The sequence below is a fragment of the Ictidomys tridecemlineatus genome, chromosome 1 (genome assembly GCF_052094955.1).
Source record: "Ictidomys tridecemlineatus isolate mIctTri1 chromosome 1, mIctTri1.hap1, whole genome shotgun sequence".
Lineage (NCBI taxonomy): Eukaryota > Metazoa > Chordata > Mammalia > Rodentia > Sciuridae > Ictidomys > Ictidomys tridecemlineatus.
In genome coordinates this window covers 176,368,880-176,393,233 of record NC_135477.1, presented here as the reverse complement: position 1 = coordinate 176,393,233, position 24,354 = coordinate 176,368,880, and the positions used below count along the sequence as shown (strand labels likewise).

The following is a 24,354-nucleotide window of genomic DNA, read 5'->3' as shown; positions in this document are numbered from 1 at the left end:
TTAAAAGACCCATGGGAAGCCCCTGGCTACATGGAGGGTCCGTGGCAAAGGGGAAGACCACTACCAAAAGGAGAGAAGAGGCAGAAGTTCCTCCTCCATTTAATATTTTTCCCAGCCTCCCCTCAGTAGAATGATGCTGTAGGGACTTGTGTTAAAGGATTTGCAAAGGCACAGTTTGTTGTTCACATGCTTATTGCACAATTACATACTACTTTCTTTTCTTTCCTTCTTTCTTTTATGAGTTCTTAATTCCAAATACTGTTCAGTGTTCACAGTTCAGAATAATAAAGTAAGCACATAAGAGAGACACAAATGTGAAGAAGTGACCAAGGAGCTATTTGTTCTTTGAGCATCAGCGAATTTCTTCATTTGTCTGAATTCTCATGAGGTCACTATTGCCCCAAATAGAAACTGTCACAGGAGGACCAGGAAAACCACCAAAAAAGATGTTCAATTTGTGGCTTATGAATGTAAAAGGAAAAATAAAAAGACAGGCCAAAATCTGCACAGAATTAAGACAAACTTATAAAGAATATTTAGCAAAGCAACTTTTTTAACAGCAACCCCTCAGAGATACAGGATGGTTTAAAGGAGACCAGAACTGAGCCCCACCCATACACTGCACACAGTAGCATCTAAAACCTGGGTACCAACATCTTTTGGGAAACTAAACTGTGTCTCAACAAATGAGTCCTGGGGCATGAGGAACACCCACAGTTTTCTCATACAACAAAAGAGGACGTGGTGAAACCGAGATCTCACAGACAGGGAAGAATCTCAGAAGTGATATGAAGAAGTCAAACAGGAAGAACTCAAGCCACTGTGGATAGAAATTGGTTCTGAACGAGGAAGGCAGAGCAAAGGCTACCTGTGTGAATGAAATCAAATGCATGCAGAATGAATATGGCAACAGTGGGGTGGGAACAGAAAATATAGGATTGACTGCATTTAACCCTAACATAGGAGTTCACATGAGGCCAACTGAGACTATGTTTGGTCTCTATAAAGGATGCAAGCTCAATGTAGAAACAAAGTTAAATTATGCAAAACAAAAATTACATCTTTCCCTGCACCTCTGAGCTAGCAGCTAAGAAATATCAACTTCAATATCTCCAATTAATATATCTACATTAGAATTTAGCTTGTTAACTTTGTCTTAGAGAACTCTTTCAACCAAAAATGCACGGAAATATCACTGACTATTTTACTGAATAATATTCTGAAAGCAAAGGAACAAGTCACCAAGGACAAACCATGTCCTCTGGTAGATTCTGCATAAATGATTTCAGTTAGTTTCCTTTCATCAAGATTTTCACCAATTAATTCATAAATATTAGCATTTCATTAACTGCACCAATATTAACATTTCATGTCAGCAGGGATTTTTAAGCAAATTTCTAATTACATTCAAAAAGTAAAACAAGGAAAAGGTTTTCTAATAATGCTGGTATTAGCAGGCACTAGAATTAGTTTTGTCTTGAGTACACATACATTCTAGTATGAAAATCTGTTGCTCTGAGTTTTAATGATCAATTTTAGGGGTATATTATGAATAACACATACCAAGTGTCATTAATTGTCTAATGAATTTCCATGCAAAGGATGAATTCAAACAGCAATTCATGCATCTTCTGTATCTTTTGTTTTAATCATAATAAAATCAATCCTAGGCAAGTAAAATATTTTGTGTGGTAACTTATCAAAAATTAAAGTGAATAACTACTACAGTTAAAGGATATTTTAATTTTGATCTTTTTTTCAAAGAAGAAAACGTTCTTATCATATTCTAAAATAAAGGAGAAAGGTTCTCTTATCTCATTGTTAATTTTAGTAATAATCCAAGCATTTCCACTGCTTTGGGTTTTGCTCACTCTTCATAGATCTAAATTCTATGCTAATTTATCATAAGTTGATTTGTTTAGGTAAAAACTGTTCCTATACTACCAAATATTGTAGTAACTAAATTATTTAATTTATTTGATAATCACTTTTATAGAAACTCCTAGGGCCAAATGAGGTAGGAATCTTAGAAAACAATGGCTTGGGGGTTCAGTTGATATAATTCATTTTGTTTACTTTATCTCTTCCCCAACTCATTTCAATTCTCAAATAAGGAAAATGTTAGTGATAAATAATAACATCAAGGTAACTTCTGAATTATCTGTTTTTGACCTAAATTCTGATTAATTCTTATGATCATCAATTTTTCCATCATTTGGGAATGGTCGATCTGAAATGTTTAAATCACTCAGGAGAAAATAATAACATTTTGTTTCTGTTGAAACTTTTAGCATGATTTTCTTTTGAAATCCTCTTTCCTGAAGCAATACTAGATATTTCTTTTGTCTTTCGTTATTCTGAGGTTCTTTCTGCTATTTTTCTGGGGCCCATGCTGTACCATTTCCTAATTCTTAAAAAAAAAATCATTCTTAACAATCTTTCTCTGACCCTTTAATCCAAACTGGAAAACTCCACTCTAATCTTTGATGGCATCCTGATCTTCATCTTCCTGGCATTTTTTAAATTGGCTTTATGCACACCTGTGTGTATTTATACCATCAACACTCACTTTTCAGACTACACTAAATCCAAGTAGATATAGACCATGTCTGCTCTGGTTTTTTGATGGTTCACTTATGGTCAATTAGAAGTGTTGGGCACATGGTTAGAATTCAATAAATGTATAGAAAATGAATAAATTAGGTGTCACCTACATGATGTCTTGATTTAGTATATTTCAAAGATCTAGCACAGCACCATTAAAAGCATAACACAATGATGAATATTCATAATGCTGTGCATAGGTTTCCAGAAGAAAGTTCAATTATATCCTGCACATTCTGTTTAAGAAGACATGGCATACAGAAAATATCAAAAGTAACTGTCATAAAATTTTTTGAACCATTTAAGATGCAGACTCCAGTTAAGGGAAAGAGATACATAACGTATTACAAAGATTTAATATATGTGAAAAGACCCATATGCATTTCACACTATTAAAGTCCTTTCCTTCCCCCATTAAAATCTAAATATGGACCCAAGGATATGTAGTTAAGAGTTGTACTATGTCTGGTAAAGCTCTTCTTGAGCTTTACATTTTTGCAGCAGCTAGAGAGGAGATAGAAAATTTACAAACATTAGTGAAAACCTAGAGCCTGGTCAGAAACTGCAAACCTAATGCTTCTCACAATTTCAATTAATTATTCCAGATTTCTCATGAACAATGAGGAAAGGATGCCAAATGGGGAAACCCATGCAGTGACTGCCTCTTCTGGATGGGTGTGTTATGAAAAGTCAGCAACTGCCATTCTGATTGACTGAGAGCAACAGAAAACCCCCGAGGCCTTCTGGTTCAGTTGGGATTGTAATGATAGACTAGCAAGATAAAAGCCTGCCAGAACATTAGCTTCAACTGTATGACAATGCCCTCCCCAAGAAGATAAGATGCTGTGTGGATGAATATAGATTGAAAATGTGGATCCTGTCAGCAGCGCTGACTTCACTCAGAAAGCCTATACACAGGGAGGATGCTGGGTCTGCTCAGGGTTAGGACTCCAGCAAAGTGTGAAAAATTCGTTTTCTCAGCTGGAAATGCTCATGTGTCTAGATGTACCCAGTGGTAATCCGGGGACCCATGCTAATGCTGAGTCTGAGAGAGAGGGGTGTGGATGTCTGCCCCTATTAGGAGAGAGTGGGTACTTCTTGGCCTAATCCTAGGGCAGGAGGGAGGATCAGCACATTCCTCAAAGGTAAAATTTCTTCCTAGGATTCTTGAAACCCTGACTTTCCAAGTGCACTCTGACGCCCTGCAGTAATTCATTTTCCTCTCCTCCACAGGGCAGGCACAGTTCTCATCATTCCTATCTTTCTCTGACTGATTCTCTCTTTCTGATTCTACAGAGCAAAATGAAAAAAAAAAAAAAAGTACCCTCCAGAGGTGTAGAAGGGATGGATTTTCTTCTTTCTATGCTAGTCCTCCAAATGGAAGAAAAATGCACAAATTTTTACCCTACCATGGAAGAGTGATTTTTTATTAGGCAGTATTAATTAGTATTTCTCTAGCTAGAAGGTCCTAGGTAAGTTTTTGTAACTCTGGAAATATCATACAGCAGCTATATAGATTTAATCAGGTATATGAAAATAAAGTAAGGCACATGGAAGTCAATGTATAGACCAAAATACAGGGAGAACACCTTTATCCTCTTTTAGTCATGCACATTGACACATTATTCTATGCACTTAGCAGGGGATCAGGCTCAACTATGACTATCAGCAAGCTGTTCAAAATTTATTGTAATTTTACAGAAATGAGCCAGTGGTAACGTAAAGTTTGCCTTAGATTTCTTTCTCCAGTGGAATGCATGAATGTGGGTCTTCAGCTTAGAGAAACAGTGAGGAAAAGTCCTTTCTCCGACACGACTATGAAGAGGTTATGACACTTTGGATGAGAATAAAATATTTTCACTAAAAATTAACCTGTCATTTCACTCAGTACCCGTGGGATGTAATTCAGTTCTAGCAAAATGGTAATGGTTTTTAGAATTTCTATGATGTAAACACAATCTTTTGCATTTTCTCACTCCAGTGGAATGACATAGTCTTTGTGTGTGTGTGTGTGTGTGTGTGTGAGAGAGAGAGAGAGAGAGAGAGAGAGAGAGAGAGATTAGGCATAGCTCAATAGAAACACTAGTTTTATTTTCAGGTTTTGTTGATATACATCTGTGTGATGGCTTAATAACTCAATAGTATTCTGATATCATATAACAAATTTAAGTATCATCTACATAGAGATTTTTATGTTTTTCTTCCTATAAATTGCTGCACTGGTGAAATGTAGGAAAAGTTGTCTGAATTTTGAACTTATTTGGATGTAAGATCTATGTAATCATCTTTCTTCTAGGGCGCAAGTATATGCTGTCCTCATTTATTTACCCTACAACATTTTCTTCAGTTTTTTAATTTTCTTTCTATACCAACTCAGGCTGGGCTCTCTAAGCCTTATAGAATGAGTATATTATATCAGTTCATGTAAATTGCTTTTTTTTTAATTTAAAAAAAGTATTTAGCCACTGACTTTACTGAAGAAAAAAATATTTGACTTTTCCTCTCCATTAACTGAGATGTGGAAATAAAAGAAAAGAAAGATAACAAGTTTGTTTTGAACATATTGTGTTTATATACCTACTTAAATATCAGCCATCTGGAGATGCTCAGCACACTAAGATGTAAATCTGGACTACAGGAGAATGGTATGGGATAAATACATTAAAAAAACTATCACCACAACAGTCAGTAGAATCCATAGATGTGAATTACCACCTGGTTTCTTAAGCTTGAGGTGTTTGTAAGAATCACCTGAGACTCCTCTGGTTAAAATCCAGGCTTGAAACCACATTAGATCTGGCATGGAGATACTGCAATTCTGAGGAACTCACAGGTGACCCTGATGTTGCTGGGCGAGAGGTGCTATGCTAAGTGGCTGGCTCTTAAAGCACCCAGAAAGGAAGTGTGGATTGGAAAGAGCAGACAGCCAGGAGGTCTTAGATGAAACCCCAGAAAATGACTCAAAAGAACCACAGAAAAAGATTAAAATGGGCAAATCAGAATAAAAATCTCACCTACAAGAAAAAGAGCAACAGTTAAAAGAAGCAATTTTCAAGGAGAAATAAGTGGTCAATGAGGGGAAAATGATGTGAAAAATCAAACCATAGAAGGAAAAAAAATGAAATGTCCATGTATTTAATTAGCAAATATCATTTGTTATTTATTTACTCACTGCTCCTTTTGAGATATGTATATTGTTAATATTTTCTCCCACTTGGTGGCTTACCATTAATGAACAGAGGTTTTTAATTTTTATGATACCTAATACCTCAATATTTCATTACATGGATAGTGCTTTCTCAGTCCAGTCTAAGAAATTCCGGCATAATGCATTATGAAATATTTTTGTTTTCTTCTAAACGTTGTATAGTTTTGTTATGTTTTATACTTCAGTAAATTTTTCATTTTGAATTAATTTCTGATATGTACAAGGTCCAAGGATTTCCTGTAATTGCATAAGTGAAAAACTAAAATCTCAATGGAAGTGGGCAAAATACTTCAATGCTCATTTTACAAAAGGGCAATAAAATAGAGAATAAGTGTGCAATGTCCTTAGTCATTAAAACATGCAAATCAAAAGCACATGGTGGAGCTGGGGATGTAGCTCAGAGGTGGGGATTTGTCTAGCACATGCAAAGCTTTGGGCTCTATACTCAGCACTGCAAAATTACAAAACAAATGCAAAACAACCATCACAAAGTCACACTCACACAATGTTAACTATCTATGAGAATCGTACAAATTTTAAAAACTGAAAACATTGAATGTTGGCAGGAATATGGAATAGCAAGAATTTTTATACATTGAAATAATACATGATGGTATATACCACACAGGAATATGGTCTGATAGCTTTTTACAGAACTGAATATACATCTAACCCATGGTTCAGCATTTCACCGAAGACAAACAACAGCATGTTCTACAGAGACTAATGAGAAGCCCTTGTGGCAGGTTTATTCCTAACGACACTATGAACACTGCACGTGCCTCTACATAAGAGAACCAGGACAGAATGAAGCATTTGCCTACAGTGGGGAGCACCTCATAGCAAAAATGAATGAAGGACTGCTGCACAGAATGTGGATTAAAATAAAAACTAACGCATTGCATGAAAGATGACAGATACAGAAGAGAACTTACCTGTGGTTCCATTTGCATGGGTTTCTCCAGTGGGAAAAATTACTCCATGATGAAAAAAACCAGAACACCCCACCCACCTCTCCAGAGGTAGCCATGACACTGATTTCCTTTGGCATACCAAGGCAAAGGAAATAGGAAGTGGTCTGGATTGATGTCCGTGTGTAGACCCGAGGGTTACCAAGGGCACACATCTTCAAAGCCACTTAAGTTCTCTGTCTCTTAATTTTAATTTACATCTATATGTAGGAAAAGATAATAAGCAAAAAGAAATCATGGATGCTTTTTGGTGTTGGTAGTTCAGTGGGGTGGTAGAGCAAACCTTTGTTTTAAAGACTTTAAAGAAGGTTTTCAAAATAGGAAATATGGACTGTAATTTTGAGGCCCTGAAGGGAGTGAGTCTTTGTGGCTGTCTAAAGGAAATCACGTTGTTTTGTTGATGTTGTATAATTTAGAGACGGCCTGATAAAAATTTTCCAATAATAATAATTAGTAAGAGGAAAATAAGCTAGATCAAGAAAGACCCCAAAATTGATAGAGGTGGTTGTCAATGATATAAAGTCATCCCTAGGCCTTGCCTTTGAAACCACATCATTTGAAAAAAAAAAAAAGTGCTTCGGTTCCTTAATTTTTGTTTATAGATTTTTTTGTTTGTTTCTCTCGTGCTTGCTTTTTCTTTTTCTTTCTCCTATTTCCTTTATCCCCTCTGATGACTCCAGCATGAATTATTGTCGTTTAAGGTCACATGCTTATCTGCTTCAAATCATTTTAGGAGTTTTCAAAAATCTTGAGTAAATATATCACTTAACCAAATTGATTGCATTGTCCATTTTTATTTGTTTGTTTATCTGTGAACTACACATTAGGTGATGGGAAGAGGTGAGGAAAAACTTACTGAAGCTCAGGGAACACATTTATCATGGAAGCTCCAGCATAACCAGGAAGGAGGTTACCTAAGTGTCCTGGGACTTTTAGGCTCATGTTGTTCAACGAGTGGTCTCCGCTTCTGGGGTCTACTCATCAGAATTCTGACAGCACGGTTTCCTGGGGCAGTGGTTTTCCTGTCTATCTGAAGCAGGTGAGGTAGAGCCTACCCAATTTTAAATTAAAATGGTACCTAAAAATACTCACACTTAAGAATTTTTATGAAAGTTCTTGAGATAAAGCAAGAACGTGGAGAGCAATGCTGGGTCCCTGCACAGTCAAAGTGCCTCTGATGCTGAGGTGCCCGAGGAAAGCAAAAAAAAAAAAAAAAAAAAAATTCAAAGCTCTTCCTATAGGAGATCTACTTGGGTGTGACCTGCTGGCCTCCAGGCCAGGCCAGGGACTTCTGAAATAAGGAAAAGGTATCCAAAGTCCATTGCTGATATTCTTCTCGGGCTCACATTTTCATCTATAATCTTTAATCACTTGTTTGTTCTTGAATTTCACATTAAGCTTTGGGGAAACGAGAAGATCCACAGTGTCCTTCCCATTTCTTCAATGTTTTATCTAGATTTTCTAAAGTAGATTTATCATACTTGACACAAATGATACCACCTTCTCCACCCTAATTCAGCCATTAACATGGGAGATTTGGGTAGATGTGAACCTGGGAGGGAAATACCATATGGGTTTTCACAGGCACCAAAGACATCAGGTGTCCTAAACTTCCTGAAAATACAGAAACATTCCTTGAAGGAATTTCTCCTTGAGAATGGGAACCTGGAGTTCAAGGACAAACTTACAACATAGTGGTGAAAGTTGAAGCTGGACCACTGAGTTGAACCTGAAACATCTAGGAATGGGTTCATAAAGGTAATGATGCCTAGCTCAGAAGGCTGCTGGGAGGGATGAATAAGATGATCTAGTTACTTAGAGGGAATTTTACCTGTATGTGATGTAGAAGGTCTCAATCAAAGACAAATGAAATAGTGAAAGGAAGAAGAGTAGAGGAGGGAGAAAAGGGAAAGGGGAGAGGGGAACTAAAGAGAGGGAATGGGATTGAAGTAAAATTACTTCTAGGTATAATTTTATCAAAAGGAACCCAAACACTATACATAATTACACTGCCCTAATATAAAAGATACTGTTGGGAATAGAACCTTGCCATAGTAGATGCTTAACAAAGAAAATATTATTACTGGAGTGCACATAAATGACCTCTTGCCTCCAGTAGTTGCTTTACCTTCCTGAGATGTTGTGTGTGTGTGTGTGTGTGTGTGTGTTTGTGTGTGTGTGCATGCGCATGCGCACACACACACACATACACACACACACACACATACACACACACACAGCACTGGACTTATACATAACTTTTAAAATTTTTGAATGCACATATTCATTGACTCTGGATCTATGACTCCTTACCATACAATTTCAGCTAATCTGCCCTACTTCTTCTCACTTAGCCAACCTGAACTTCATTTACCACACACCTGCCAACATTTCTATATGGCTCTATGATGATTTCGATGTCTGCAGCATACACCACACACTAGGATCCTTGTCTACATTCCACAGATGTTTTAAAACCCATCTCCTTTTCGGAAATGCAAGAAAGGGACTCCCTTCTGTTAAATACCCTGGCTCCTATTTCCTCTCATAATGTGGCTACATTAGTTATTTCAGGAGCTTCCTTGTTCTCTACTCAGTACATGGAAGGCCTGTCCTGAAATCTTTAATTACTGATCATACCATCCTCCTAATCTTCTTTCCTCCTTGGTCTATTCACCAAAGGCTGATTTGTGTCTTCTGTCAAAGTCCCTACAGATGAAACAGCTTCTCAATTAATGTACATCCGCCCCTCCCCCCACCCACTGATTTATAAAAAAAAAAAATACCCTCCCATTTTGCAAAGAATGTCACTTGGAAAGGTTGTTAATCACCACGTGCTTGTTCTGAGTGGTATTGTTCTGTGTTGTATCATGCTGCTCAATTGCAAGCTCGCAGGGCAAAGCCTTTTGTCTGCTGTGCTCTGACTATTGTTCAGTGCTGTGCATGCTGATGGCACTATTGAAAAAACAAACAATGGCTTTTCCACTTTTTTCCCATTTTAATTGTCAAATGGGATGGTATAAAAGCACAATTCACACGAGAAGTTGAGTACACAGCCTCTGAAATTGCTAAAATAAGCCATGTGAGCATTAGAGGTTAAGTTGATCTTTTGAAAGGATGACTTAACTTTCATCCATTTGTCATTTATTTTCTCTAAAAACTGCCTGGAAGTAAACCACGTGCATCTAACTGAGTTCAAGTTTCCTTAGTTCATTTGATGGGTGGGTGAGGGGTGGGAATAATATCTGGACAGGGTGGAGAATCTGTTCCCCCCAAATTCTTGGTATTCCCAGATTACAGGGATTATAAACAGAGTCTGTTGAAGGATTTTCACAAACTGGTATTGTAAACATCCCATTCCCTAGGAAAGGCCACAGTTAGCACCATGGACAGCTGTCAACATGCTCTACTATGTTTTTGTGTGTGTGTGTTTTGTGGGGTTTTTAGTTTGTTTTGTGGTGCTTTGTGTGTGTGTGTGTGTGTGTGTGTGTGGAATTGATTTTTAAAAATGAGAAGTAATCTTGTGCGAAAGCACAATTTGCCTTTCTAGGAAACTCATACATGGCAAGTGCAGCAGTTCGTCACCTGCCAAGTATTCTAATGGCTTCTGCCTGACATTAGTTTCTATAACATAGCTCAGCTGGGATTGTTTCAGTGCATCTTTGGATTCAATATCTTACTAAACAGAGTGTTGATTGAACGGTCAAAGCTCTGGGTGGACTTTAAGAAACACCAATATTACACATGGCAGACATATAAATACCATAAATATAAAAGCAATTTCCAAGAAAACTGACTTATAAATGGGTCCACCACATAGATCTAAATGTAAAAATCTAGAAGTCCCATATGTGGAAAATTTAAAAATCAGTTAAATATTTTAAAGTTTTTTATATAGTTTTATATGATAACAACTTGTCCTTTACATTTGAAGACATAATGATAGAATAAAAGGTTTTCTATGATTTCTGAACCCTAAGAATCACCTAAAATCTTTGGCAAAAAAAAAAACAGATTCTCAGACTTCATTTCAAATCTATTAACATAGATCTTCTAAGGATAGTCTTACATATTTGTATTTTTTAAACAATTTTGTTTATTCGCATATATCAGGTGATAAGTTCTGGAGAGGTAAAACAGAATTGGCAAAATCAAGCACAGAATTCTTTTTAAAATTTATTTCTGTAGTTGTAGAATGCCTTTATTTGTTTATTTTTATGTAGTGCTAAGGATAGAATCCAGTGCCTCATACATGTTGGACAAGGGTTCTGCCACTGAGCTACAGCCCCAGCCCCAGCTCTGAATTCTTGTTTGTATATTGCTAGAAACCTTTCTGTGGGCTTGAGGTAGGTCTTTTAGCATTTGAAATCTCCTTTTACTCAAAATAAAAAAAAATAAAAGTCTATATTGGGCATTCTCTATGGTACTTTTCGACTCCACAATTCATCCTATGATTTCAATTAAGAAGGGCTGGTTTGTATTTTTTTTTTTCTGACTCGTCTTTACGTATCTCAGAGATTAAATAAGCTTGCTAAGAAGTAAGCACATTTGCTTTCTTGTTTCTCTAGATACATGTAACTCAGGGTAAATTTCCCTACTGCATGTCAATGCATTAACACTGATGTAGAAACAGACTTCCTTGAGAAATTCGGGTTGTCGGGGTGTTTGGAAGGGAAAAGTAATAAGTAGGAATGTTTGATACAAAGATTAAATTATATCTTACAAGACTCTTTCAACATCTATTCATGGTATGGCGACAGGCCCCTGGAGAGTCAAACAAATTATTCTAAGATTCTTTCATAAGATAATGCAGGCTAATTTGAAGAAGTAAACAGTAATTGCAGTATTAAGCCATTCAAACTACCTTTACAACTATTTCTGGTCCTCCCCATGCTGACAGATTTGATGTTAAGTCCTTTTCCCTCATCTTTTACAAAGCATTTTACATAATCCAGCATTACCTATTTTACATATGTGGCATTTTGCTTAGCATTAAAGTAGTTTATTTGGAGAAGATCCTTTACAGATATTCTAGGGAACAGCCTGCTACCCTCTTCATGTAGCAGCAAAAGATGCAGGGATGGTTGTTTAAATGTGGCTTCTTTTAACAGCTTGTTGAGCTAGGGAGCCGAGCAAGAGTGTAAACATTATTAAAATAGTCTATAATGCCAAATGCAAGGAAGCAAACGCCAAAAATTCTCCAAAAGTAGAGCAGAATTGACAGAGAGTGCATACTCCAGTATTTACACCCCTGCTTTATGAGTACTTACCAAGGTTCATGCACCAGCCACGTGGTCTAATCTGTATGCTCCTGATGCACACCTCTTCCCAATGGCTCTGCAGAGAATACAACAGGTGTTTCCAGTCAAATCATCCAGTATAACAGTCAGTAAAGACCCATAACCCACAAATTTGCTTTCAGATTTTCTTTTAATTGTCTCTCTTGCTTTTCTGGTCTTTGGGACACACACACACACACACACAATTTTGTTATTACAAAACCAGTTCTCTCTTATTGCTTAACTGACCTCAGCAATGTTCTTAACCTGACAACAAAGATTTAAAGTAAAAAAGAATGAAATGAACATGTTTTTTGGCTTCTACAAAAAGAATATAAACATAAGGTTTTTTGATTATGCTCAGAACTTTAAATGTAACCACCCTTGTCCTTTGTAAAACACTAGCTTCTCAACACATGTGCATGAATAGAGTTCAAATGCAGAGCTGAGACAATAGCTAAGTCCTTGGGATTCTCTTTTGAATACTGTGTACAAGAGTGTGGCAGGAAGCTCAAATACGGTTTCTGTTAGGCATGAATTTTAATCTATACCCTCTGGTCTCCTGAAGGTCTGAAGGTTTTGTACAGATGAGGCAGAAATTTACTCGTGCCCTGAAAAAAGATGTGATAGGCTGTTTTCCTTGGCAACAGGATATGTATGTGGTCCCTCCAAGGAGGCTAACCCTGCCTGACAGCTGGTGAGTCTCGAGTTACTTGAATTGGTTTTCTCATAGTTAATCCAGTCCTGGGCATTAATTGACAGTGGCTGAATGTGACAGAGCTATTTTGCTTTTGCATTTTCACTAAAGAATCCAAAAGATAAAAGAAAATTCCTGAGGTTGCAGGTTACAAGTTAGGATAGCTCATTATAAAATCTCCATTGAGATATGGGAAATCTTGTTCTCTGCAATTTTTTTGTACCACTACCTCATTTTTAAGACTAAAGTCATGGCTGTTCTAATTTTCTACATGCTTATCAATCATATCCTACTGTCAATTGTGGAAATACTGTTCTCTAGTGAAAATTCCTTAACTAGATTTAAATTTCCTAGAGAAGCTTAAAAGCTAAGTTAGAGCTAATGTATCTCTGGACACATAGGTAACATAGGTTAAATGAATAAATAAACAATGGAAAGGGGAATAATGCTAATAAAATGTTGAGTGTCCATTATAGTTCAGGCCGTCTATTTCATAGTTTACTTGTCCTACTTAATTTAATCCTCAAAACAATCCTGTAAGTTAAACCTTTTTCCCACAGCCTTCTGAGCTGGGGATTATCACCTTTATGAACCCATTCCTAGAGTAAGTTAAACATTTTTTTCCCACAAAAAATACAGAATAATTTGCTCAAAAGTGCACAATAAGTGCACTGAATGCTAATAAGTAAGTGCACTGAATTTGTGTAGACAGTCATTGAACTTATATCTGAGACGCATGAATGTACAGGTGAAAATAGACTAGTCATAGATGTCGACGTTTTGCAGTATGTTAAATAAATGAGCAAGATACAGAGCAGCAGATGATATAATATACATATATGTATATTTAAGTATATGTACACATAAATATACACATATTTAAATCCTTAAACTTCTTTACATATGGAAGCATAACAGATGTACAATTTTCTACCTGCTATTGAAATGGTAGGTGATTCATTATGTTCTTTTTTCTCTTTTTATTTCTCAAATTTGTACATGTGGGGGATAGTAGAGAATAGGACAGACAGCAGAATACATCAGACACTAGAAAGGCAATATGTCAATCAATGGAAGGGTAACTGATGTGATACAGCAATTTGTATACAGGGTAAAGTTGGGAGTTCATAACCCACTTGAATCAAACTGTGAAAGATGATGTATTAAGAACTGTGTAATGTTTTGAACGACCAACAATAAAAAAAAAAGAAAAAAGAAAAAATTAACCTGCACAGGTTCTTAAAAGAGAAAAAGTAAAAATTAAGGGAAAATATTGGTTCTTCGATCAGGACAAATGTACCACACCTAGTGTAAACTGTCAATAATGGGGAAAGTGGGCGTAGGGTATGAGTAACCTCTATACTAATTTTTCAGTATTTTTAAAATCAAAACTACAGTGTTCTAAGATAGAACATTATATAACAGATCAGAGTTGTCATCATGCTGAGTTGACAAGCAGGTTACAAATAAATCTCCATGCTTAGTGAGACAATTGAGAGGTTTTGATCTGTTTTATTTTGTAGATAATATTTGGGACTTTTTTAAAAGTTTCTGCAGTATATATTTAGAGGTTGTCTTTGGGGTACTGTGGTATATGTCTAAAAGTAACTGTGTTCTAAAAAGAATAAATGATTTTTTTCCAAGTTAAATAAAGATATGACTTTAATTTCCAAAAAAAAATTTGTACATGTATTAATTGTCTAATAGTTTTAAAGGCATTTAACAAATTAGATCTTCAAGATCAGCAACTAGTGAGGAGTAAGCTTGGAAGGAGTTCATGAGGGAAGAAAAGTAAGCCAACCTAAATACCCCATCACATTAAGGCAAATAGAAAAGGTGGATAAAAACAGAGAGGAGAAAACATTCAGGCAACGTCAGAGGCAAGAAAACAATAGGTCATGTTCCCAAAATGAGCAAAAATTCCCTGTGCTATATAGATGCCAGTATATTAAGAAAGAAATAATGAGAGGAAGGGAGGAAAGGACAGAGGGAGGGGGGGAGGTGGGAGGGAGGGTACGTATGATCAGATGTCTCTGTCACAATTTTCAGAATAAATATGTTCAACCTTTTCCAGACCAATTCCATTTAAAAAAAAGTCTGAAAATATGTGAAGCCACATTTAAAACTAAAATTTGATTCATTTTCATTTTCAAAACAGATGTCAATCATTTCAGTCAAGGTCTATCATTTCTATCTTGCTCCGTTTTCACCCCTTCCATGGAACAAAGGTTCTAATAAATTAAATAGCAATCAAACCATACAAGGGCTTAAAAGTTGTTCACACTTGGGTGTAAAATCCTGACTCTTACAAAACTTGCTTAACAGAACTACCAACTTGTCAGTGACTTGATGAGAAATCCATGGGCCATTGTATGCCAAGTACTGAGTACATGCAGTGGAGAAGCAAAGCATCCATGATAGCTGCTAACAAAGGTACCCAGTGTTTCTGGAGATTACTGAGCAATGTATTCATCAACACAAAAGTTTGGTAGGAGCTTGAAAGTCTGGTCGTAGGAGAATATTTTCTTCTTCACAATGCCATATAATCTATAACCTAGGGTTTCTATCATGAGTCATTTTTCTGGCATAATACCCAAAGGCTTTGATTAAATGCAAGACACTTATTTAAGGGAATAGAAAAGAAGAGAAAAACCTAAATATTTATGAACAAACTGGTAATTCCCTAGGCACTGTGTTAGGAACTTCTACATATTTCTGTATTTAATATGTCAGAAAACAGTTGCATGGTTTCTGCTTTTAATCTTATTTCAAAGGCAGGAAAAAAAAGAGGCTCCCAAACAGTACCTAATTTGCTCATAGCTATTTGGTTAAAACAGAAATATTGGAATTCCAACCATATTTGTGGGATTCAGAAACCCATCGTCTTTCTGTGAGGAGTCATGCTTTGTTGGAAAGATGGAAGACTTACATTATGGAATTGTCAGAGCACAGAAAACTTGAGCCATGGACTCACCAACCATCTTCTTATACTTGGCCAGATCACTTAATTCTATGCAGGTCCATCAAAAATTAAGAGATGATTAAATTCTGACAGTGTTTTGGACTCCTTCTTTTTTAAAATCTGTGAAGTCTAGTAACTTCAAGTCACTGACAATAAACACTTCATAAGAAGAATTAAGAACTGCATAGTCCTTAAGAATGTCTCAGGGATTCTTCTAAGCATTTTTTACATATAGTGTATATATACATATATGAACATATACAAGAAATGCATATGCATATATAAAACACACATATATTATATGCATGTTTTATGTTTACATTATCATATATATGTATACACACATACATATACACACATATTTATTGAGGACATACATATCAGGAATATATATATCCTAACTATATATATCCTAAATATATATATACATATGTATGTGTTCATATATATATATATATTTTCCCCCAATAGTTTACATGTAAAAAGAGCAAGACACAGATGTTAAATAACATACCTAAGGTCACATAAATGGCAAAAATCAGTCCCATAACACTATGTAACATATCAGATCTTTGAATCAAGGTCTTGTGAGAAAAAAAAGAAAATAGAAATTTCAATGTAAAATTTTTAAGCTCCAGTGATTGGAGGTTAACAACCTTTCGTAGCCAAAAAATTGTGAGGTTCTAAATAACTACGGGAAAGAAAAAATACAGAAGGAAAAGGGGTTGAAAGGCAAACAGCTGCCTTGAGTTCCACAAATATTCCTGGCCGTAGATTAATCTGTGTGGTCAGCTAGCCCAGGAACAGATTCAGCACCTTTAGGTAACAGGACAAAGATTTTCTGGGTGCCCGTATTTCCAGTTCTCAAAGGCATGTCTCTCCAGTTGTGGTCCCCAGATCAGTAGAATCAGTGTCACCTAGAGACTTGTTATAAATTCAGACTCTCAGGCCATGGCTGTGACCAGCTGAATGAGACATTATGGAGGGACTGACCTAGCAATTTGTCATTCATCAACTCCCATGTGAATCCTAATACTTGAGAAAGACTGCCTGAAAGAATGTGGTTTGGATACATCTAATCTGGATCTGACTTTTGAAGTGGGCTTTTTAATCAAATGTGGCTAATCAGAATATTGCCTGCCTCTAAAGAAGACAGCTGAGTCAACCAAGCAGAGAGATGATCTTGGGAATCTTAATGGAAAGGTGGAAAGAATAACCTGTGAGACTGGATCCCCATTCCCCGAGCTTAGGAACACAGCCAACCCAGGAAGGAAAAGGAGACCAAGAGGGGGACATCTTCTAGTAATGCCTTCTGCATCTCTGAGTTCAGTGATTCTTGCTACTTCCTCTACCCAGAATGCCCTTTCCTCCTCTTTAGCATCCTCATCTATGCCCTGGATTTTTCTCACATCACATTTAGTTCCTTCCATCACTTCCATGATCATTAATAATTTTTAAATTTCCATATCCTCTCCCCCAACCTGTCAGAAAGGATCTCCCCAAATGTAGGAGAGTGAAAGTGCTAACTTTTTTCATTCTTGGGCCTATTACTCAGGATCACAGTAGATTTTTAAATGTTTGTTTAAAAAATAAAATTTCCTACATGCCCAAAGAATTATTGGAAGGATCAAAGAAAAAGAAAAATAAGTTTCATAAAATAGGAGCTCTATACAAATATGAGTCTTATTTATAATTATTAATTTCTTCTCTTATAGGTTCATCTTTTGTGCAAAGGTATCATCGCGGGGAAAGAGTAGGAAATAAGATTGGTAAATTTTGTGTATCGATGGCAAGTTGATCACAAAAGTGATTTAAATGTATAGCTGCTTTCTGTGTGAAATCAACATATAAACACAAAGAAGAATGATTACTGTGAAAGGAATATAAAGGAAAAGTTGAGGTATTCCATATATGCACTCTGAAGATTTGACTCAGTCTGAGCAATTAAGCACAAAAACAGCTCAAGGGAGCAATTGGGATGGAGAGGTAAGTAAAGGGAGTAGCATATGTTAAGGGCCTGTGGCAGAAGGGTCTGATGTAAGAAGGATGGTATAAAGTGTGCAGGGCTAGGTTAGAGATTGGCTTTTATTTTCAGAGTGATGAGAAGTTACGAAAAAGCAAGAAGAATGGCTTGACAAGACTGTTATTTTCAAAGACCACAATGAATCTTGCAGCTTATGCACAGTTGGCTCAGACCCTACCTTGGTATTTTATTGTTTTTATTACTTGTAACTTGTGAGGTTGAATGTGATAAATTTTGCAATTCTCAAAAAGTTACGCTAATTTTACTTTACCTAGTTTTAACTGTACTGTGAAATTTTATAAATACTTTCACATCTGGGAGAGGTTTCTGTCATCTTTGTGTGGTGAAAAGTTTGAATTTAATAGATTCTAAATACCATCACTTATAGGAGCAACTCACACAGGATTAAACTGTCCACATAGAAAAATTAATACACACATGTTTAATTCTGCATATGTGAGACATGTTTACTGGTTTCAAAGTTTTATACTAAAAACAAAATTAATCTCCAAATTAACACTTATGAAATTATATTTTTAAATAAATTCGCCCAATTTTATAACAAAACCCTATAGAAACAAGCGTTCTTGTTCACTATTGAAATTAGAAATTATAAAACATGGGTGCTTCTAGCTATTTGTATTTCTCAACATCTAATGAAAGCAGCATTGAAATATAGAAAGCCCTAAGAAAATTTGAGATACCATATACAAAATCTCATCACAATCAATAATATGCTTTGATTACATAAGTCCTTAGTTGAATATAGACAAGAAATACTTGTTTAATGTTTGTTTTTCTTTCCAGATTTTACATATTTTGTTAACTTCACATTCTTTAAAAAAAGGTTTTAATTTGGATGTCTGCAGATGTTTGACACTTCCCCACCTAAATCACAGCTCTGACACTCCCACATTATCTTCATGTATCTCCACTGCCACTTTAGCAATACATGATTGCTATTGTCAGCTACAATTACCACCCACTGCACAGTTTGCTTAAGCTGATTAGTGAGAGAAGGTATATATGTTTGAGTAGCTTTGAGACATAGCAAACTATGTATATCTTTCATCATATGACATTTACTTTGTATTCTACTTCAAGGAAGGAAAAAAAGCCAAAGGGAAAAAGAATTAGGAGACAGTGTATAAACCTGGATTCTCCATTGGCACAAGAGAACAAGTAGGATAGGACTTTCAAGCAAAAGGGAGAACATATATGTAAAGACTCTATGGTGCAGGTGCCTGGTGTGAGGACGGGTAAGAGATGTGCAGTTTGCATAGTGCATTGGGCTATGCCAGAGAGTTCACTGGCTACACTCCCTATTCAACTCTGGTCAGCATGCTATAGGTGGGGGTTTCCCAAGATCAGCACTACTGACAATTCTTTGTTGTGGGCAGTTGCTCTGCACAATGCATCATCCTTGGTCTTCATGAACAATAATTCCCAGCTGTGATGAGCAGTGACATGTATGGAGGCAGTTACCCCTGCTTGAGAACCACTGCTCTAGACTCAACCTGTTTAGAGTGAAGATTCTTCTCTGCTTCTCATTTTCCTCTGAAAGCTAATAACATCTCCCCAATATTTGACAGATATGCCAATGCTATTGTTTGCTAGCTAAGAGATTAAAAATGGGCTCTGATCCACCAGCCCAGACCCTTGTGGACTTTATCTATCCCTTCCCCAAATTGGTGTATTTCATAAGAATACTAAGGATAAAAGAATAAATACAATGAATAATCACCATTATTATAAAATACTTACAAAAGTTGTAATACACCAGGTTTTGTTTATAGGCAAATTATATTGTATAATCTTTGTAAAATATATGAGGTAGACAATATTATCCTAACTTATTAATAACTCGACATTTAGAAAAGCTAAGCAAGATAATGCTTAAGAAAAACAAATACAAAATTCCTATGTTCTTTGCAAGACCCTTCAAGACCTGACCATCATTTCCTTCTCCAAACCTGTCCCCAACCATCTAAAACAACAACACTTTCTTTCAGCTCCTCACAACAATAAGCCAGTGTGTGGAAACTCATGCATGGAGTCCTAGTCTAGAGGGCATGGATCCCTGAATTTCTCACCACAAAATGTGGCTATTTGCTGTCTTCTCAACTGGGAATAGTCCTACTAGCCTTGCCTTCTCAAGCCCTATGTCAAGTCCCTCCCACTGGAGACCTGATGTGCTTGGTATTTATTCTGGGTTCTGGATTATTTCCTCTACTTGTTTCTGAACAAAGGTGCTTCTTGGTTCATTGCTACTTTCCCAGAATGCATAATAATGCTGGGCTCACAGTTGCTGCTGCTTATGTTTTTGCCTGACTGAGTGAATGAATACATCATGAATTGATATTCCCAAAGCGGTTAGCTCTGGAGGAGTAGAAAGGGGCCTCTCATGGAGGTCTTTCTGATTTTGAACTTATTTTTCATCTCCTAAACCCATGAAACCATGCCTTCCCAGAAATTTTCTATCCTATTGGTTTTAATTTGAACCCTTCCCAGCTATAATCTATGACCTTGCATAAAGGTAACTTCAGACTTACGGCAACCTCGGGATCAGAGGTCAGAAAGAGCAAATGAGCAACACTATTATGTGTGATTCCATCGCACACACCCCTGAAAAGAGGAAGCAGACTATTAAATTGAAAAATCAAAATAGGAGGACTTTAATAAAAATCACAACCAACAATGACCCCACGTTTCAAATCCTGTACTAGATCTTATCAGTTCACATGGTAATGAGTTTAATACTGTGGTGGAGTTTAAAATGCCAAGCATCACCCTCTGTGACTGTTAACAAATGGAGTTCCACCATGTGTGAAAATTCCATGATGATACAATCTGTGCCTCCCAATATATTTCAACAGAGAGCTAGCGCTATGGATAAGGCTCTCCCGACCAGTCTTTGGATTTCATTGAACTTCATTATGATCGGTTGACCTCCTCAAATCCAATCATGGGCAGTAGCTCAATGCTCTACCAGTGACTGAATGGGTATGTTTACAATATCCAAAATGCCTCATGAAATATGTTTAATTATGCATAGGTTAACAGCTGTTTGCTTAGTGTACTGTATATAGGATGAAATACTCAAGATGGAAATAGTATACAACCTATTGGAAAAGAATATTAAGGACAGCTACTGTGTAAACATCCACTTTGCAGCTGGATGCCAAATGTCAACATTCCAAATATATGAGCAACTGCATTTCCTTATCTTTCCTACTGCTTGTGGTTTTGTAATTAGTCCACTGGGCAATGGCAGTATTACAAAAAGCCTATTAATCTAAATTCATGATTTAATTCTATGCTGGAAAAAAATCCCTCTTAGCTGGTGGCTAAAGCTTAAATTCTGGAACTCAACTTAAAAACAAATTAACAGATAATTTAAAGTAAAATGAATCTAAGATCAACCAGTATATTATTCACTACCTTCAAGAACAACAGAGCATCTCTGGGAGGGTGGTTCCCCTAACCTTTCCCTTTGAAGAATCTTAAGTAGCAAATAATATTGTGGCAGTGAAATGACTCTATTTCTTCCTAACATACAGTGATGACTTGCACCATTATAATTGGATTATATATTATCTCGCATAATGCTTTGTGCACTGGTCTCTCAAGTTATGCGTGCTGCCTGCTGATGTTTAGATCTCCTTTGAAAGCAAAGTTGTGTGTCATATTTTTTATAATTAAGTATATATTTATGTGCATAAGTGATAAAATATTTTTTATGAATAAATTCCTTTTTAAAATTAATTTCCCTCGCCAACTCTCTAGTGTCTGTGGATGAAAGGGAAGTTTCCACACCCTCTGTCAACTTAGCTTTGGGTTTTGTCACTTTCACATTTCAACAAGAAGTCACTTATATACACAACATAATGGTGTTGAAACGTGGACAAGCAGGACAGTGAAGCTAACTGGGAAAAAAAAATACCTTAATTTTATTGATGATTTACTGTGTGACAATCACAGGGGAAGGCTCTTTAAAAATACTGTCTCATGTAATTATTTTGAAGGTCTCATAAGATAGAAATGAGAGTAATCTCAGTTTCGCTTTCCTAGAAACTCTCTAAACTCAAGTAGTATGTCTGTGATAATCAGCTAGGCATTGGAAAAAATCAACATTTAAATATGTATCTCATATATTTTAAAACCTATGCCCTTACAGTTTATTACCTTAGCTTATATAGTCAACAAATATTTATTAAATATCTAGCATTTGTATCCGGTGCTATATTAAATTAAAGCTCTAAAGAGTACACAGTTAAAAAGGGAATATAAATTTATAAGCCCATAATTACAATAGATAAAAAATGGAAATTAAGAGTAAACAATAATACAGATGAACTAAGGAAGATATATTATTTTATCAAAATGTTCAATATGCTATGTTCATTAAAATAGGATTTTACCATTTTAAATACAGAGAAGGAAAACAAATGGCCCAGGATGGAATCAACCAGATGTTGCTGATATTAGAAATTATCAGCACTATAAAGAGGTACTGCTTGTGATATGAAAACCCTTTCACTCTAATGCTAAATCTCTGTCCATAGCTATTTTGCTAGAAAATTCCTGTTTCTGCACATATATACACACTTGCATATAACTAGTTAACCATTCTATAGATATTTTTGCAATTTGTATTTAAAAAATATACCATACCTTGTAGCAATTTGTAAGTTAACACATCACATTTAATAGATGAATAGTCTTCTACTGGACAGAGACAGAAGGATGGAATTAACAATATCTAGTGATAAACATTAAATTGTTTCCAGTATATGCTATCAAAAAACACTACACTGCTGGGTATGGTGGCTCATGCCTATAATCCCAGCAATTTGGGAGGCTGAGGCAGGAGGATTACAAATTCAAAGCTAGCCTCAGCAACTCAGTGAGGTCCTCAGCAACTTAGCAAGAAACTGTCTCAAAATAACATAAAAAAGACTGGGGATGTGGCTCAGTGGTTAAGTACCTGTGGGTTCAATCCTCAGTATCAAAAAACCAAAACATACTATACTAAATAGCCTGTCAGAATATATATGCATGCATGTGTATAAATATGAACTTTTTGTACATGTTGACAATTTCTGTATAGTAATTTGGTTAGATCAAATATTAACTTATAACCAATTTGGTATGCTATTAAATAGAGTCCCTAATCTTTATGTAAATAACACTATCGTAGCAATTGGGATTAATTAAAGTTTTTTTTAAAATCTACCTTAGAAATCAGTCCAAATGGATAATATTTCACTGAAGGACAAAGTAACTTAAATCTAGTATGTAAAAAATATCTTTTTTTTATATTTAAGCTATGTAAAGTAACTCTCAAAATGGAATTGTGTGAATGTAGAAATGTTTTGTGGTATGTTTTGATTTTCTTTTAAACTGAGGCATTGAATAGAAACCCAGCAGGCTGCCTGGTCTCTTCAACAGGGCTTGTTTTTCATTTACTTTTCAAAGTCAGATTTTATTCATCAATCTCTAGTTTTTCTTGAACATCATTACTTTTTGATTAGACAAACTTTTGCAAACAAGCAGATGATGTAAAGTGACAGCTAATAATAATTGAGTCTTTACTGGATGTCAGGCACAGCTATACACAAGTAATCAAAGGTATTAATTCATTTAACTGGCACACGATGCACCTTGAGATGGAACTTGTAACCAGAATGAACACTCATTCCCTCTGCTGAACACAATACTGTGATTTTTTGCTTTGCTTTTGAGATGTTGAGGATACATCCAGGGCCTTGTGTGTCCTAGCTACACATAGAGTGCTCGTCATTGACCACAATACTATAGGTCTCTGAAGGACAGCTGTGCTCACATCGTGAACTATGCTAAAAATAACTGATGTTGGGATTCTCTTTCTTGGCTCAAGGAGAAGTTAATGCAAAGTTCTTCTTCCACTATAATTTGAATATTGTTTTCTGATGACATATTCTAGTATTTACTTATCAACCAATCCCAATATATGCAATATGTGTATGCTCTCTCTCGCTCAATCCTTTCCTAATTTTTAGATTAATCTAGTTACCTGACTGAACTTTCTTAAACCATAATCCAAACTATAAATTATTTTAATTAAGAAAACCATATATCTTAATTTACCTTAACCTAATCAGAAAAAAACACCTGTATTTGCTGACATTGACAGAAAATGTCAAATATATGGAAATTATTTTTAGTTGATGCATATTAATTACACATAAGAGTGGGTTTCATTGTGCCACCTTAATACATAGATATTAGAAGTTACATTTTTAATCAGTAAAATAACACCTCTGTTTTTTAACTGTATTGTTTTAGGTGTTCAGTGGTCCCAAGAAATAAGTCAACACATTAATGTTAACATATGACATCTCATAATAGCTTCAGACTCTACTTGGGTTTGGTTGTTAGTTTAGCTTTTTTCAGATAATACCAATGAGTCTCAAGTCTGAGGCTACTTTCCACTGAGTCAACAAGCTTTTCACATGCTTGAGGCAACATACAGACAAACATCGTCTTCTACCTGATGCTCAAGGAGCACCTGACACAGAAACCATAACATTCTCACTTTAGAAAGCACCTTTAGGGAAAAAAAATGATG

The 24,354-nt window shown here is 35.9% G+C and overlaps 1 protein-coding gene across 1 annotated transcript in view; it reads right to left on the bottom strand.

Annotated features, from left to right (window-relative positions):
- Tenm2 (teneurin transmembrane protein 2) overlaps positions 1-24,354 on the bottom strand; it is a 2,558,256-nt gene that overhangs the window by 1,865,363 nt on the left and 668,539 nt on the right. Inside the window, exon 3 of the mRNA XM_078052148.1 lies at positions 12,054-12,120. The gene's annotated coding sequence lies outside the window, so the exon portion shown is untranslated. The remainder of the gene's footprint in view (positions 1-12,053; positions 12,121-24,354) is intronic.